General features: G+C 43.2%; 1 protein-coding gene across 10 annotated transcripts in view; it reads left to right on the plus strand.

Annotated features, from left to right (window-relative positions):
- The window catches only part of Dnajc5b (DnaJ heat shock protein family (Hsp40) member C5 beta), a 163484-nt gene that overhangs the window by 35302 nt on the left and 111574 nt on the right, over window positions 1-16608 (plus strand). For 2 of the 10 annotated variants that reach the window (XM_028864526.2, XM_037206405.1), the window contains exon 2: window positions 14299-14410. The exons of the other annotated variants lie outside the window; for them this stretch is intronic. The gene's annotated coding sequence lies outside the window, so the exon portion shown is untranslated. The remainder of the gene's footprint in view (window positions 1-14298; window positions 14411-16608) is intronic. 10 annotated transcript variants of the gene reach the window in all.

The following is a 16608-nucleotide window of genomic DNA, read 5'->3' on the forward strand; positions in this document are numbered from 1 at the left end:
GGCATCATGCAGCACTTAACTCCAGACTGGAATCTTTTATTATAAAGAATATTTTGGGGACAATGGACAGATATGGGTAGAGTTCATAATTAGATGGCTGTAGGACATGAGTGTTCATTTGTCAGTTTGTGTGATTGTATTGTGTAAGAAATATTCTTGTATAAACAAGGAATTATGCATTCAAATGTTTGGTGGTTTTGTGGACTCATGACCTTTCTCAATAGTTCAATTTAAGAAAAGTTAACAATAAGGGGTTGGGGATTTAGCTCAGTGGTAGAGCACTTCCCTAGCAAGCACAAGGCTTTGGGTTCGGTCCTCAGCTCTGTCAAAAAGAAAAAAGAGAAAAAAGAAAAGAAAGAAAGAAAAGTTAAAAATAAAAACAAAATATTAAAACAATAGATATTAATGTAAGGGCAGTTCTAGTCCCATAACATAATTTTAAAAAACCAGTTCTTATTTACTTCAGTAATTTGTTTTTGTTTATCAGACTTCCTGGCCGTAAATGTTGTCTAGGATCTGATTTCTTTCTTTCTTTTTTTTTTTTTTATTTGTGATATATATTTTTTATTTTACAATACCATTCAATTCTACATATCAGCCATGGGTTCCCCTATTCTCCCCCCTCCCACGCCCTCCCCTTACCCCCAGCCCACCCTCCATTCCCACCTCCTCCAGGACAAGTCCTCCCCCGAGGACTGTGATCAACTTGGTAGACTCAGTCCAGGGAGGTCCAGTCCCTTCCGCCCAGACTAAGCCAAGTGTCCCTGCATAAGTTCCTGGTTTCAAACAGCCAATTCATGCATTGAGCACAGGACTTGGTCCCACTGCCTAGATGCCTCCCAAACTGATCAAGCCAATCAACTGTCTCACCTATTCAGAGGGCCTGATCCAGCTGGGAGCCCCTCAGCCTTTGGTTCATAGTTCATGTGTTTCTATTCATTTGGCTATTTTTTTTCAATAATTGAGTAAAACTGAAATTTATTATAAGCCACAGTCGTCCTAGGGACCTCCATGCTATATATATATATAGCCTTTATGGTTCTATGGGTTGTGGTCTGATTGTTCATTTTATATCTAGAATCCACCAATGAGTGGGTACATACCATAACTGTCTTTCTGGGTTTGGGTTACCTCACTCAGGATGATTTTTTCTAGTTCCATCCATTTGCCTGCAAATTTCATGCTTTCATTGTTTTTCTCTGCTGAGTAGTACTCCATTGTGTATATGTACCACATTTTTTTCATCCATTCTTCCGTTGATGGGCATCTAGGCTGTTTCCAGGTTCTGGCTATTACAAATAGTGCTGCTATGAACATAGATGAGCATGTATCTTTATGGTATGTATCAGCATTCTTTGGGTATATGCCCAAGAGTGGTATGGCTGGGTCTTGAGGTAGTTCGATTCCTAATTTTCTGAGAAACCGCCATACTGATTTCCACAGTGGTTGTACAAGTTTACATTCCCACCAACAGTGGAGGAGTGTTCCCTTTGCTCCACATCCTCTCCAACATTGGTTGTCATTGGTGTTTTTGATCTTAGCCATTCTAACAGGTGTAAGGTGGTATCTCAGAGTCGTTTTGATTTGCATTTCTCTGATGATTAAGGATGTTGAGCATTTCTTTAAATGTCTTTCAGCCATTTGTAGTTCTTGTTTTGTGAATTCTCTGTTTAGCTCTTTAGCCCATTTTTTAATTGGACTGTTCAGTGCTTTGATGTCTAGTTTCTTGAGTTCTTTATATATTGTGGAGATCAATCCTCTGTCAGATGTGGGATTGGTGAAGATCTTTTCCCAATCTGTTGGCTGTCTTTTTGTCTTATTGACTGTGTCTTTTGCCCTGCAAAAGCTTCTCAGTTTTGAGAGGTCCCATTTATTAATGGTTGTGCTCAGGGTCTGTGCTGTCGGTGTTTTATTTAGGAAATGGTCTCCAGTGCCAATGCGTTCAAGAGTGCTTCCTATTTTCTTTTCTATTAAGTTTAGTGTAACTGGATTTATGTTCAGGTCTTTGATCCACTTGGACTTGAGTTTTGTGCATGGTGACAGATATGGATCTATTTGTAATCTTTTACATATTGACATCCAGTTATGCCAGCACCATTTGTTGAAGATACTTTCTTTGTTCCATTGTATAGTTTTGGCTCCTTTGTCAAAAACCAGGTGTTCATATGTGCATGGATTACTGTCAGGGTCTTCAATTCGATTCCATTGGTCCGTATGTCTGTTTTTATACCAGTACCAAGCTGTTTTTATTACTATGGCTCTATAGTAGAGTTTGAGGTCCGGGATGGTGATGCCTCCAAGGGTTGCTTTATCGTATAGGATTCTTTTAGCTATCCTGGGTCTTTTGTTTTTCCATATAAAGTTGAGTATTTTTCTTTCCAAGTCTGTGAAGAATTGTGTTGGGATTTTGATGGGGATTGCATTGAATCTGTAGATTGCTTTTGGTAAGATTGCCATTTTTACTATGTTAATCCTACCTACCCATGAGCATGGGAGATCCTTCCATTTTCTGCTATCTTCTTCAATTTCTTTCTTTAGAGATTTAAAGTTCTTATCAAAAAGGTCTTTCACTTGTTTAGTTAGTGTTATCCCAAGGTATTTTATATTATTTGTGGCTATTGTAAAGGGTGATGTTTCTCTGACTTCTTTCTCAGCCCTTTTATCATTTGTGTATAGGAGGGCTACTGATTTTTTTGAGTTGATCTTGTATCCTGCCACTTTACTGAAGGAGTTTATCAGCTGTAGAAGTTCCCTGGTAGAGTTTTTGGGGTCACTTATGTATACTATCATATCATCTGCAAATAGTGAAAGTTTGACTTCTTCCTTGCCAATTTGTATCCCTTTGATCTCCTTTTGTTGTCTTATTGCTCTAGCTAGAACTTCTAGTACTATATTGAATAAATATGGGGAGAGTGGACAGCCTTGTCTTGTTCCTGAATTTAGTGGTATCGCTTTGAGTTTCTCTCCATTTAATTTGATGTTTGCTGTTGGCTTGCTATAAATTGCTTTTATTATGTTTAGAAATGTTCCTTGTATTCCTATTCTTTCTAAGACCTTTATCATGAAGGGGTGTTGGATTTTGTCAAAGGCTTTTTCAGCATCTAGGGAGATGATCATGTGGTTTTTTTCTTTCAGTTTGTTTATATGGTGTATTACATTGACTGATTTCCGTATGTTGAACCATCCTTGCATCCCTGGGATGAATCCTACTTGGTCGTGATGGATGATTGTTTTGATGTATTCTTGGATTCGGTTTGCCAATATTTTGTTGAGTATTTTTGCATCAATGTTCATGAGGGAGATTGGTCTGTAGTTCTCTTTCTTTGTTGCATCTTTGTGTGGTTTGGGTATCAGGGTAATTGTAGCCTCATAAAAAGAGTTTGGTAGTGTTCCTTCTGTTTCTATTGTGTGGAACACTTTGAAGAGGATTGGTATTAGTTCTACTTTGAAAGTCTGGTAGAATTCTGCACTGAAACCATCTGGTCCTGGGCTTTTTTTAGTTGGGAGACTTTTGATGACTGTTTCTATTTCTTTAGGGGTTATTGGTCTATTTAAATGGTTTATCTGGTCTTGATTTAATTTTGGTATTTGGTATTTATCCAGAAAATTGTCCATTTCTTCCTGGTTTTCCATTTTTGTGGAGTACAGGTTTTTGAAGTATGATCTGATGATTCTCTGGATTTCCTCATTGTCTGTTGTTATGTCTCCCTTTTCATTTCTGATTTTGTGAATTTGGGTGCTCTCTCTTTGCCTTTTGGTTAATTTGGCTAGTGGTTTGTCTATCTTGTTGATTTTTTCAAAGAACCAACTCTTTGTTTCATTGATTTTTTGTATTGTTCTCTTGTTTTCTATTTCGTTGATTTCAGCCCTCAATTTGATTATTTCCTGGCGTCTATTTCTCCTGGGTGAGTTTGTTTCTTTTTGTTCTAGAGCTTTCAGTTGTGCTGTTAATTCCTTGGTATGGGATTGCTCCATCTTCTTTATGTGTGCATTTAGAGCTATGAATTTTCCTCTTAGCACTGCTTTCATAGTGTCCCATAAGTTTGGGTATGTTGTACTTTCATTTTCATTGAATTCTAGGAACTCTTTAATTTCTGTCTTTATTTCTTCCTTGACCCATTGATGTTTCAGGTGGGCATTATTCAGTTTCCATGAGTTTGTGGGTTTTCTATAATTTTTGTTGTTATTGAGTTCTAATTTTAAGGCATGGTGGTCTGATAAGATACAGGAGGTTATTCCAATTTTTTTGTATCTGTTGAGATTTGTTTTGTGTCCAAGCATGTGGTCAATTTTTGAGAAGGTTCCATGGGGTGCTGAGAAGAAGGTATATTCTTTTGTGTTAGGATGGAATATTCTGTAGATATCTATTAGGTCCATTTGAGTCATAACATCTGTTAGGTCCTTTATTTCTTTGTTAAGTTTCAGTCTGGTAGATCTATCTTTTGGTGAGAGTGGTGTGTTAAAATCTCCCACTACTAATGTGTGGGGTTTGATGTGCGTTTTAAACTTTAGTAGTGTTTCTTTTATGAATGTGGGTGCTTTTGTATTTGGAGCATAAATGTTTAGAATCGAGACTTCATCTTGGTGGATTTTTCCCGTGATGAATATGTAATGTCCATCCTGGTCTCTTTTGATTGATTTTAGTTTGAAGTCTATTTTATTAGATATTAGGATAGCTACACCAGCTTGTTTCTTAGGTCCATTTGCTTGGAAAACCTTTTCCCAGCCCTTTACTCGGAGGTAGTGTCTGTCTTTGGAGTTAAGGTGTGTTTCTTGTATGCAGCATATGGATGGGTCCTGTTTTCTTATCCATTCTGTTAGCCTGTGTCTTTTTATAGGTGAGTTGAGACCATTGATATTGATGGATATTAATGACCAGTGATTGTTAATTCCTGTTATTTTTTTGGTTGTGTTGTGTTGTCCTTCTGTGGTGTATGTTGGTGTAGGATTATCTATTGCTTGATTTTTCATGGATGTGTTTAGCTTCTTTGGGTTGAATTTTCCCTTCTAGTGCTTTCTGTAGGGCTGGGTTTGTGGACAGGTATTGATTAAATCTGGTTTTATCCTGGAATATTTTGTTTACTCCGCCTATGGTGATTGAGAGTTTTGCTGGGTATAATAGTCTGGGTTGGCATCCGTGGTCTCTTAGTGTCTGCATGAGGTTTGTCCATGATCTTCTAGCTTTCATAGTCTCTATTGAGTAGTCTGGTGTTATTCTGATGGGTTTGCCTTTATATGTTACTTGGTCCTTTTCCTTTGCAGCTCTTAATATTTTTTCTTTATTCTGTGTGTTTAGTGTTTTGATTATTATGTGGCGAGGGGACTTTTTTTTTGGATCCAGCCTATTCGGTGTTCTGTAAGCTTCTTGTATCTTCATAGGTATTTCTTTCTTTAGGTTAGGAAAGTTTTCTTCTATGATTTTGTTGAATATATTTTCTGTGCCTTTGAGTTGGTATTCTTCTCCTTCTTCTATCCCTATTATTCTTAGGTTTGGTCTTTTCATGGTGTCCCAAATTTCCTGGACGTTTTGTGTTAGGACTTTTTTGTCTTTATTGTTTTCTTTGACTGACGAATCTATTTTCTCTATCATGTCTTCAGCGTCAGAGATTCTCTGTTCCATTTCTTGCAATCGGTTGGTTATGCTTGTTTCTGTAGTTCCTGTTCGTTTTGTCAGGGTTTCTATTTCCAGCATTCCCTCAGCATGTGTTTTCTTTATTGTCTCAAATTCATTTTTCAGATCTTGGAATGTTTCTTTCATCTGTTTAATTGCTTTTTCTTGGCTTGATTTGATTTCTTCCCATTTTTTGTTCGTTTTTTCTTCCATTTCTTTAAGGGAGTTTTTTATTTCCTCTTTAATGGAGTTTTTCATTTCCTCTTTAAGGGAAGTTTTTATTTCCTCTTTAAGGGAGTTTTTTATTTCCTCTTTAAGGGAGTTTTTTATTTCCTCTTTAAGGAAAGTTTTTATTTCCTTTAAGGTAGTTTTTCAATTCCTCTTTAAGGAAAGTTTTTATTTCCTCATTGAGGGAATGTTTTATTTCTTCTTTAAGGGCCTCTATCATCTTCTTAATGTCATTTTTAGGGTTGATTTCTTCTGTTTCTTCTGTCATGGTATGTTTAGGTCTTGCAGGTGTAGAATCACTAGGTTCTGATGTTGCCATATAGGTCTTTATGTTGTTGCTTGTATTTTTGCACTGGCGTCTACTCATCTCTTCCTCTGTGAGGTGCAGGTGGTGTCTGTGTCTGAGAGTGCCTCTCTTGTTCTAATTTTTAGTCTTGGTTTAGTAGTGGTTCTTGGTTAAATTGGTGCTATTGGGCTATTTCTTCAGGGGCAGCTGATTTCGATCGGTGAATTATATACTTATGATTCTGGTGATCTGGTTTGGTGTCTGGGTAGCGCCTTCTTCTGTGTTCCCAGGTCACGTTTTGTTCATTTGTCAACTCCTCAGCTGATCTTGATTCCTCAGACTTTAAACTGTAGGCATCTGAATCCTCTCCCAGATGGGTTTCAGCTGAGCAGGGTAGTCTCACCAACACCTCCAAATTGTTGGGTTTCACAGGATCAGCAGCTGGGCCCTGGGTTGTTCTCAGACGGAGTGTTCAGATTCGTTCTGGTTCTGACCCACCGAGATAGCTTCTTCCCCAGATGTTGGGGTTAGGGGCGTCCCTGTTCCAAGCTGCGTCTGCTTGTCTCCGTCCCTGGGCCTGTTTACCTCTGCAGTCCGCCACCGGGTCTGTATGTCCCTGTCAGCTGCTGCTGGGCCTGTCTGCCTCTGGAGGCCGCCACCGGGCCTGAATGTCTCTGCAGGCTGCAGCCGGGACTGAATGTCCCTGTCGGCTGCTGCCGCCGGGACTGAATGTCCCTGTCGGCCGCTGCCGCCGGGACTGAATGTCCCTGTCGGCCGCTGCCGCCGGGCCCGTTTACCTCAGCGGGCCGCTGCTGGGCCCGTCTACCTCCACAGGCCGCCGCCACAGGCCTACCTGCGTCTGCTTGTCTCTGCCGCTGGGCCTGTCTACCCCTGTGGGCCGCCGCCGGGCCTGAATGTCCCTGTCGGCCGCTGCCGCCGGGCCCGTTTACCTCAGCGGGCCGCTGCTGGGCCCGTCTACCTCCACAGGCCGCCGCCACAGGCCTACCTGCGTCTGCTTGTCTCTGCCGCTGGGCCTGTCTACCCCTGTGGGCCGCCGCCGGGCCTGAATGTCCCTGTCGGCCGCTGCCGCCGGGTCCGTTTACCTCAGCAGGCCGCCACTGGGCCCGTCTACCTCTGTGGGCTGCCGCTGGGCCTGAATGTCTCTGCCAGCTGTCGCCGGGTCTGAGTATCCCTGTCGGCTGCCACCGCTGGGCCCGTCTACCTCCACGGGCCCCCGCCGCAGGCCTACCTGCGTCTGCTTGTCTCTGCCGCCGGGCCTGTCTACCTCTGTGGGCCGCCGCTGGGCCTGAATGTCTCTGCCGGCTGCCGCCGGGCCTGAATATCCCTGTTGGCCGCTGCCGCCGGGCCCGTTTACCTCAGAGGGCTGCTGCTGGGCCCGTCTACCTCCACGGGCCGCCGCAGGCCTACCTGCGTCTGCTTGTCTCTGCCGCCGGGCCTGTCTACCTCTGTGGGCCGCCGCTGGGCCTGAATGTCTCTGCCGGCTGCCGCCGGGCCTGAATGTCCCTGTCGGCTGCTGCCGCCGGGTCCGTTTGCCTCAGCAGGCCGCCGCTGGGCCCGTCTACCTCTGTGGGCTGCCGCTGGGCCTGAATGTCTCTGCCGGCTGCCGCCAGGTCTGATTATCCCTGTCGGCTGCCACTGCTGGGCCCGTCTACCTCCACGGGCCCCCGCCGCAGGCCTACCTGCGTCTGCTTGTCTCTGCCGCCGGGCCTGTCTACCTCTGTGGGCTGCCGCTGGGCCTGAATGTCTCTGCCGGCTGCCGCCGGGCCTGAATGTCTCTGTCGGCCGCTGCCGCCGGGCCCGTTTACCTCAGCGGGCTGCTGCTTGGCCCGTCTACCTCCACGGGCCGCCGCAGGCCTACCTGCGTCTGCTTGTCTCTGCCGCCGGGCCTGTCTACCTCTGTGGGCTGTCGCTGGGCCTGAATGTCTCTGCCGGCTGCCGCCGGGCCTGAATGTCCCTGTCGGCCGCTGCCGCCGGGTCCGTTTACCTCAGCAGGCCGCCACTGGGCCCGTCTACCTCTGTGGGCTGCCGCTGGGCCTGAATGTCTCTGCCGGCTGCCGCCGGGTCTGAGTATCCCTGTCGGCTGCCACCGCTGGGCCCGTCTACCTCCACGGGCCCCCGCCGCAGGCCTACCTGCGTCTGCTTGTCTCTGCCGCCGGGCCTGTCTACCTCTGTGGGCCGCCGCTGGGCCTGAATGTCTCTGCCGGCTGCCGCCGGGCCTGAATATCCCTGTCAGCCGCTGCCGCCGGGCCCGTTTACCTCAGAGGGCTGCTGCTGGGCCCGTCTACCTCCACGGGCCGCCGCAGGCCTACCTGCGTCTGGATCTGATTTCTTATTATTCCTCTGCTTGTGTTTATTTATTTTATTGTTTTTGGGTTTTTTCTTTGTCCTATTGTTTTGAGACAGTATCCCATACTGTAGGCCAGATGGGCACAAACAGGCCATCCTCATTAGTGCTGGGATTACACTGGGAGCCCAGCCATCTTCAGTGTTTCAGAACGTAAGAAAAATTCTATTTGGCATGTCAAACTGAGCACTTAGCCAGCTTTCTTTACCCGGAACCAAACATGATAAAATGACTACATGTCAGAGACATCCTACATAGCGGTAAATAGATGGTATATATAGTGTTCAAACAGTGCTCGTTGACTACCAAGCAAGAAATATGGTAATTAACAAACTTCATTCACATGCATTTCGTTGTCACTTTATTTCGGAATGGTCTGCACATGACACTGTCGAAGTTAAAACCTTCCTTTTTGAAAAAGAAAAAAAGGGGACGTGCTGTGAATATAGCTCTGTATAAATAAACACTGATTGGCCAATGGCCAGGCAAGAAGTATAGGCGGGACTAACAGAGAGAAGAAAAGAGGAAACAGGAAGGCAGAAGACAGACTGCCTGGAGTCACCAGGACAAGGAAGATGTAAAGTACCGGTAAGCCACAAGACACGTGGCAAAGTAAAGATTAATAGAAATAGGCTAAATATAAGAGTAAGAGCTAGACAATGATAGGCCTGAGCTAATGGCCAAGCAGTTTAAATAATGTAAGAGTCTGTGTGTTTATTTTATAAGTGGGCTCTGGGACTGGTGCGACTTGGTGGCAGGAGCTGGAGAGAAATTCTCCAGCAACAAACATCATTATGGATCATAATTTTAGATAAATCACAAATTTAAACATTTGAAAAAGAAAATCTAGAAGAAAGAGGGATTGCAATTTTTTTATTTATAGGAAAGTTTCTTAAGGTTAGAAATACAAGTCAATACTAGCAATAGTGGAGAGGGAACCTGAACTGGCCTACCCCAGTAATCAGATCGGTGAATACCCTGACTGTCATCATAGAGCCTTTCTCCAGTAACTGATGGAAACAGATGCAGAGATTCACAGCTGAGCACCAGCCTGAGCTCCAGGAATCCAGTCAATGAAAAAAAGGGGGATTCTATGAACAAAGGCATCAAGATCATGATGGGGAAACCTACAGAGACAACCAAACCAAACTAGTAGGAACTCATGAAATTTAGACCAACACCTGTGGAGCCTCCACAAGACTGGACTAGGCCCTGTGCATAAGCGAGACAGTTGTGTAGCTTGATCTGTTTAAGGGCCCCTGGCAGTAGGATCAGGATCCATCCCTGGTGCATGAGCTGGCTTTTTGGAGCCCACTACCTATGGTGGGACACCTCGTACAGCCTTGAGGCAGGGGGAGGGGCTTGGACCTGCCTCTACTGAATGTACCAGGCTCTGCTGACTCCCCATGGGAGGCCTTACCTTCTTGTAGGAGGGAATTGAGGGGTGGGTTTGGGGGGAAGGCTGAAGAGGTGGGAGGAGGGAAGAGGGGGAATCTGTGATTGATATGTAAAATGAATAAAAAATTTTCTTAATTAAAAAAAAGAAATACAAGCCAGTAAGAAGCAAACATACAGATGTAACATACAGATGTAGATACAGTAAAAATATAAAATTCTCAGTGTGCGGCCTTAAAAGGAAAATGTACAGCAAATATGAGACACAGTGATAAATGTTGAGTTCACACACAACAGGGTGAAAAATAAGTGAAAGATGAGAGAAGGAAAAGTCAATTCATAAGAGAAGAGACACAAATAGAGAAATTATGAGAGAAGATGTAAAAATACTGAACCAGTTTACAGGGAAATTTGCTAGTGGCCCAAGAGATGAAAATCCTAACTCTGAGCTGTCAAAGGCATCTGCTAAACTGGAAATGTCATATAGCAATGTCACAACACTCAGTGGTGATGAAGGTGTAATGGACTAGCTAGGTGCCTTAGCTGAGCGTCCCTGTGAAGGAACACATTGGGGAAGTTATTTTGCATGCTGACCTACGAATATGAATATGTTTTGGAATTAACTAGTTCTTCTACACAAAGGTGATCATTACAAGCATCTTTATAACAAAAATAGTACCTGTGTTGGAGTCAGGGTGGAAGCAAAAACCTAAATACTGTGGCTATCGGTTAAGCAAGCTATAGCAACAGCACCTAATGTAAGAGTAGGCAGCCATTAAAATAGGGTCCCAAGTGAACAACGATGAGTTTAGACGCCCCAGAAAGTAGAAGACAACATGGTATGCCTTGTGACATTACAGGTCATTGTCACAGAAGAACCAACGTAAACAAATACACCACGAGATTGTTCACCAAGGTATTGACAGGACATGTAAGTGCTAAGGGATGAGAGATTCTTTAAAAAAAATGTCTTCCCTATTTTTCCAAATTAAAAAAAAAATACATTGACGTTATGATTTTCAAAAGAAGAGGAGAGGTGATGTGACAGTTAACTGGATGTTTCTTCCTGTACAAGGATTCGGTAACTGTCACCTAAAGTTCGTGAAGTGATCATCTGCTTGTGAATGTTAGCGCACTCTGAAAACACAGCTGGACGATTGTAGAGCACATCAAAGATCCAGCACCCCGCTGAGGCCCGTGGCAGTGCCAGAGCAGACGGAAGCCGAGCACCGACCTGCACCAGGAGACTTTCCTCTGCTCACAGCTGTGAAACTGTGAGGCTTTGCAAACCTACCCCGTGCTCACTGGTCAGGAAACCAGTCTCGCTGTTTATTTCCACATAATTCATGCCTGTGTCATCCCAGCTTTTCGTACAATTAAATTCATGGTGTTTTTTTTTTGTTTGTTTGTTTTTGTTTTTGTTTTCATTGTGGAATTGCTAACTGGAAGGGAAACAAAACAAAACCACAGAAAAACAAAACAAAACAAGCTGGGCAGTGGTGGCGCACGCCTTTAATCCCAGCACTCGGGAGGCAGAGGCAGGTGGACATCTCTGTGAGTTTGAGGACAGCCTGGTCTATAGAGCGAGTTACAGGACAGCCAGAGCTATTAAATAGAGAAACCCTGTCTCTAAAAAGCAAAAACCCCAGCCGTCCTGCCAACCACTATGTTTAATGGAGGGGCAGTGAGTAGTAGGATCCGTTTTTCTCTCCAGGAAGGCCATTTTGAATTTTCACAGCACGTTGGGGCTGGTAGTATTGCCAATCCAGGAAGTACACCAGTAATATCGTCTTACCTATAATGTTGCTGCTTCTTGTGGTGGAGGGCGTTTAAAGTGAGTGTAATGCAGCAGGGGGTAATCTCCCATTTAGCTTTATAATTCCATTAGCAAAATGCCAGGAGAGAAGGAATATCATGTTTTCTCAGAGTTGTGTCTTTTGCAATTTGAGATTCAAGTTCAGGTTTCTTGACGCACCTCTGGGCATTAAATCTGAATTAATTATTGTGTCCAGTTTCCTCCACCTAACCCCTAAGACAAGTGCAAACAAGCCTGCAAAGGTTACACCATGGCCGGGAGAATCGTATCAAGGGAGGGCTCAGACAACATGGTGCTCTGCTGGAGTTTGTTCTCTGAGAAGAAACAAGGGGAGGGCCAGGGCGGCACGGGTTAGAAGTTGTTGAGCACACCTCACATCTTCTTGTTTAATTCACACTTTCCAGGGATGGATTAAATCGCATCAAGAAAATTTTTGCCCTAACGACAAAGGGGGTGGTTTCTTCTTTCTTTTCTCCTCTTTCTTCCCTCGAGGAGCAAGTGGGTGGGAGGGGCTGGAACGCAGCAGGCAGGCCAGGTTGCCTGCAGGCTGATCAGGTTCCCACCCATTCTTAGGAGGAAAAATGTTGTTTCATGGCAGGTCATTGGAATGACTCAGGACAGCAAACAGACAGAGAGCTCTCTGAAGTTGGGCCTTGCCAAAGGACATCAACTCCTCGAAGTGTTTTATTTCTCGTGATAAGTTCTCAGGAAGGAATAATTAAATTAAGGGAGAAATTTCATCATTTTGACTTCTAGAAAGTATACAATTTTCTCACATTGCCTTTTTGTCTTGGTCATAATTATCCATGATATATATTATTGAGGGACACCGGAAGCTGATCCTGGGCAGGAGAAATAGGAAGTCTTCTTACTCTCTTTACTAAAAACATAAGTGAAGGATTCCCTCCTCTTAATATAGTTTAGGGGCCAGAACTTATGAGAGCGACTTGTAAATTACTTATGAGATTGAATATTGCACAATTTTATTTTAAAAATAAAAATAGATATTATTAATTAATTGTCATGAAGCAAACTACAAAGACCACAGTATATTACGGTTGGGACATGGATGAGAGCAAGACAGACCTGGCTGAGAGGCCCAAGTTAGTAACCATTAAGTCTGGGTTTTTACTGCCACCCAAGAAGCCATTGTTATTGGTGGGTGTTTGCTCTTTCTTGCCTGATGGTGATGTAGGTAGGAAAATGTAGGTAAGGAGAAGGAAAATTGCCAGGGGTAGAGAGAGAGAGGCAGTACAGTCCGATATGAAAGGTTTTCTTCTGAATTCAGATCAAAACATACCAGTGAATGTCACCGAGAAAATGAGACTCGGGGATGCCCATATGTCTTGTGGCTGCCTTATAGATAATGGATAGGCATAAGACTGGAGGCCTGACCTAGGATGATGGAGTGGTCCAGTGAGAGGTAGGTATGGCTGGGCTACTTTATAGATAATAGGGATGGGAAGGAAGGGACAAATGCTTAACTCTGTCCAGAATAGACTCCATAAGGTGCAAGAATTTGTTGGCAGTATCAAGAATGAATAAATTACACACTTCGTGTTCATCAGTTTTCCATCACTTTAACCAAGTCCAGAGAAAGTCAACTTAAAGGAGAAGAGGTCTGATTTGGCTCATGGTTTCTGAGGTTTGAGTGTGTGGTCACTGGACTTTGTTGCTTTGGTCCCGAAGTGCTATGTGTCACAGTAGGAATCATGGAAGAGGTCTGTTCATTGCACAGTGACTCGGAAGTAAAGAGGCAAGAAAAGATGGAGATTCCAATAGCATTTTGAGAGTATGTGTTCCATAACCTAATCCTCTGCCGTCCAGGAGGCCTCTCTTCCTCAAGGCACTACCATCTCTCAGGAGTACTGGCTGGGAAGGGCTCTTGGGGGACAATTATCTAAATCATAGCAGGTATCAGAAGGAGAATTGCTGATATGGAAGTCTCCTGGTGTATATTGTGAATTAATAGGGATCATCCAGTGCATGGTAGTTTTATCCAAAAAATAACAAATCTTAGTAATTCTCTCATGATCCCTTTTAGTCCCTGACTGAAGGCAAACATCTTTGCCTCATAGGGCTGGCCATTTGAGTGCATCAAGAAGACTCATACTTAAATAAAAGTTTTGGACATGTGTTTGAAATGTCTAAATCCTTTATGTGGCTTTTTAGAGTATAGTATTAATTTTTAATTATTAAAACTAGTATTAGAATTTATCGATTATTTTTGTTTAAATGTGTTCATAAAAAGCATTTAAAACTTAAATTAGATTTATTTATTTTAGTTTATGTGGTGAATGTTTTGTGTGTATGTATGGGTGTGCACCAGATACATGCCTGGTACCCATGAATGTCAGAAGAGGGCAGCTGATACCCTGGAACTGGAGTTGCAGATAGTTGTAAACTACTATGTGGGTTCTGGGAACCAAACTCATGTCTTCTGTAAGAACAGCCAGTGCTCTGAACTGCTGAGCCAGCTCTCCAGCCTTGCAGAAAGCACTTATTTTATAAATACCCTTATATTCACAGATGCGTATAGCTCTCATCCCTCACCAAAGAGAAACTTTTTATTTTTTATTTATTTATTTTTGTTACAGTAGATGGAGGCTTCTACAGAGATTTACAACTGGTCAAAATGCAGAGAATAAATGACCACAGGGAACCCAGCAAAGGTGGATAAATCTCGATCCACTTTTCAGTTACGGACATGTAAGTGGCTGTGTGGCTTATTTGTAGTTTTTCTTGATAGCATCTTTAGGCTATAAGTCAGCCTTGAAATTAAAAAAAAAAAAAACAACAACAGGTGTTGAAACAGCTGGTATTTAGAGAACTCGGAGCCTGGACCGGAGTTTGAACCAGAGCTAGGGATACAGCTCTCTGGTAGAGTGCTTATCTAAGATGCATCAAGGTCCTAGGCTCAGCCTCTCATACTGTAAAAAAAAAAAAAAAAAAAAAAAAAACGAACTGTGTGATTGGATAGCATCTTATATAGCAAGAAACTCAGAACCATAATTACAATGATTAGTTTTACAGAAAAAAGATATGTTTTTAAAATCCGTTTGTCTTTCTTACAGATTAATTTTGACTCTATTTTTTTTTTTAACTTGAGAAGTAATTACTGAGAGCTAAGAAACAAAGGATGACTGGAAGACTTCGTATGATTTTAATTTATTAGTCTACTGTTCAGTAACTTATTCTTTGATGACAATGTAAACAAATTTCTAGGCTTTTTGTGTTTTCAAAGAAAATGTTTTTGATAATATCTCTGTTTGTAACTAACCACGTATACTTCCTAGAGTTGTGAGCCTGAGATGTGTTCAGTGGCTCAGACATATCACTAATGAGTTCACCATTGCCACCCAACAGTTCAGGTCAGCAGATGTGAGTGGCTGCCTGGTACTCTGCTGCAGCTTACCGAGTGCTTGATTTCTCTTTATCTTGTTTATTATCTCGTATGGTCTAACGTAAACAAGCTAGGAACTCATCTGTGTCCTAAATAGGGGAAAGCAGAAGTTCCAAGTTTCTTTCCCAGAAGCTGGTTTGGGAGCTTGGGGATGTCGGCCTGGAAGCAAGCCCCAGAGCAGAGCTTTTCTTCTGTTGTGAGTTATCGGTGCCTGGCTGTCCCATCACATCCGCAATTCCTCTCCATGAAAACTGTGTTCCAGGAGCGCAGGCAGTTTGCTGTGTCTGTTCTCATCATTGATTCTTTTTTATTGTGTTTATCGGTAGTAACAACCACTCCTTTTCTGGAATGTCCCGTCTGTGTTTGTCGTGTGAATCATGAAAGACCTCTGCAAGTCTCAGCATTCCCACGAGAACCTTTCGGCTCCCACTAGGGGAAGGGACTGTTCTGTCCGTGGTCTCTTTACAGTATCGGAGAGTCTTAACCTCTATCAAGTTTGCATCCCACCAGACTTGTTGCTCCTCAGCCTTCCTGACCAGACCACGAGATATTAAAACACATCCTGTGTTCTGAGCACTTTGTACCCCCACCTGCCCACACTCACACCCACACTGGCGCTTGGCTCTGGGCTGTGATGGCCTTTGAATTCAAGGAGCTCGTGGAAAGATTGATGACTCCCTGGCTGCTTAAAGCTTCCCTCCCCACCCCTCACGCCCTCGCTTGGTTTCTCCCCCTTTCCCATCTCTTCCCCTTCTTGCTACTCCTGGTCTTTATTAGGTGGCCGTATCTTCGGCTGCTCTCCTGTGCTCACTGGGGTTTGAAGACCAGGCTTTTAGAAGTGAATGGATGTCTTGAGCATAGCCAACCATGTGACCCGTGTTGTGTTGTAAAGCAAGTGTGACCGCACTTCCTTTTAGAAAGCAACCGTTTCCTTATAAATGCCAGAATCAAAAATCTCTCCGGGAAGGAGTTTATTTTTGTAAGAACTTTTAGAGAATTATTTAGTATGAAACCAAGTCGCTCAAATATGCAAAGACATTAGCTATTATTTACCTATCTAAAGGAAGGGTTTGATAGGTCGGTCTCAGCTATTTCAGAGTCACTTTACTGAGAAGCTGGTTCATACTCTGCTGTTCAGAACAGAAGTAAAACTGCCATGAGGTGGCTTAGGCCAACAGCTCTCCTTTCTTTTCTCTTTCTTTCTCTCTTTCTTTCTCTCTTTCTTTCTTTCTTCCTTTCTTTCTTTCTTTCTTTCTTTCTTTCTTTCTTTCTTTCTTTCTTTCTTTCTTTCTTTCTTTCTTTCTTTCTTTCTTTCTGTCTTTCTTTCTTTGGTGTTAACCACATGACCTTTAAAAGCGACCTTTGCAATTTCTACAGCTACTATTCTGGGGACTAAAGTCAGTAGTTTGTGGGTTGGACAGTTTGACTTGGTTAACCCCCTAAGCACATTCTAGAAAAAAGGGACATGACAGAAGGTCTTTGTGAGGTGAGCTGCTGAAATCCA

Source organism: Peromyscus leucopus, chromosome 5 (assembly GCF_004664715.2).
Source record: "Peromyscus leucopus breed LL Stock chromosome 5, UCI_PerLeu_2.1, whole genome shotgun sequence".
In the NCBI taxonomy this organism is placed as follows: Eukaryota; Metazoa; Chordata; class Mammalia; order Rodentia; family Cricetidae; genus Peromyscus; species Peromyscus leucopus.